Consider the following 1,978-nt stretch of genomic DNA (forward strand, 5'->3'; position numbering starts at 1 on the left):
AGACTGGCTGGGCTTCATGCCGGATTCTCGTATCGCCAAGCTGCACATTAAGCTCACGCGAGGAAAAGAGTCTGGCTGTTTGGGATCGTATAATAGGGAGAGGTCATTCGCTGAAGCCCAGTCAGCTAAGACAGAGCCGTCAGCACGAGTGGAGGAATATCCCCAGTCTTGGTGATGACTATTAAAGTCTCCAACGTAAACAGCTGGGTGATTCGGGCTAGGCAGGATCTCATTATCCCACGAGGCACTGGGAGGCTTATATACGTTGACGAGCTGAATAGTTCCAATAGTAATGGAGTGGGAGAAGGTCGAAGAGGCCGTATGATAAACGTCCGCAAGACAAGATTTGGCGTAGATGGCTCGGCCATGTTTAGGATGGAGGTTATAGCATATTAAATCGAATCCACTGATGGTGAATCGAGCAGCTTCATCGACTGCTATATGTGTTTCTTGCCGGCAGATAACATCTGCCTGATGCTGTATCGCCAGTTGACCAATAAGAACGCGTTTAGCAAAGGACAGCTCCTCAACATTAAGTTGGAGGACTCGAAGAGCAGGACCAACAGCTTGAAAGCTGACAGGAGCTGCTTGTTGCTGGCTTTGAAAGTGACTGGGATCCATGTGGATTCAGTCGGCTAGGAAGGATCGTCAGTTTCTACTCACGAGATGCACCACGGGAAGGTCGATCCAATGCACCCCAGAAGAGACAGTGAGAGAAGCACACAGCACAGTCCACTGTCATGGAGCTGCTTCTCTGTTATTCTCGGTGGTGCTGTTGATGACATTCAGGGTCTCCTATATGGTAAGATATGTGCTCTACCCTCCTCTCTCCATATTTCTTTGTCCTATACAACAACACTAATAACTACAACTATAAAAGAATAAGGGCAACAAAATGGAATAAATAAATATTAAAAAATTAAAAAATAAAGTAGCTGTGGGTATTTTGCCCAATAATTCCTGCAGGATAGATTTCTCTTCAGCAAAGAACATGGACACTTCTCCTATTTAGATTCTACCCCAATTCTAGAGCTGGGACCTTTAGTGACAACAAAGGATTGGCAGTGACCCAGTGCTGGAGCCTGGCAGGGAAGCTGGCAGCCCAGGGATCCCAAAGGAATTTTGCAAGTACTTCAGCTGCTGGGACACAGAACCCACAGTCACTAAGAAGTGCAAGGATCCATGTGAAGACTTTGTACCTTACACAAACCAGAGAAAAGAACATGCCCCATTACTAGGTGTTCCCTGGTTCTTCTGACTTCTTACCTCACAGAACTAGCATAGGAGAATGAGGAGCCAAAAGTGGAATGTGGCCAATTTCACCAGATTCTCTCAACTGCTACTTCCGCCGGATTCAGGAAAGAAGAACACTGACAATTCTATTTGTTCATTTAGTTAATTGGTGAAGTTATTTTCTCTTGTTTCTTTTTTCCTGATAGAACAATAAATAGAGAGGTAATTTCTGAGTTCCACACAGTCCAAAATACTTCATATACGTATATGTGTGTGAGTGTTTGTGTGTGTGTATTAATGTTTTTTCAAGAGTAGATTCATGGTTTCCCAAAAAATTTTGGAAAGAATTAAAGAAACTATATGTATTTTGCATGTAATTTCAATTTTTCTAGTGAAAATATTAAATACTGTCCAGACAGATTGTTTCCAAGACTTTGCAACTGTCTGTAGCCACTCTGGTGAGAATGGGAAAATTACATTTCCTACTTTAAGATTGAAAACAAGCACTATTTTCTGGCATTTTGTTCCTCTTGCAGTTGTCTCTAATGTCATTCGTATTTCATGTTCCTCTCTATAAATATCACAATAGACAGTAATTGTGTAAAATGTTTCTGTGTTTGTGCTCTGATGAGCCACCTATCATTATAGATCACACCGTGTTAATAGGTGAGCTAAATTAAAGTAGAGAAATATGAACACAACTGATTGAATGTCTGATGTCATTGCTTCCAAAGAAGAAACACTC

The sequence above is a fragment of the Erinaceus europaeus genome, chromosome 9 (assembly GCF_950295315.1).
Source record: "Erinaceus europaeus chromosome 9, mEriEur2.1, whole genome shotgun sequence".
NCBI lineage: Eukaryota > Metazoa > Chordata > Mammalia > Eulipotyphla > Erinaceidae > Erinaceus > Erinaceus europaeus.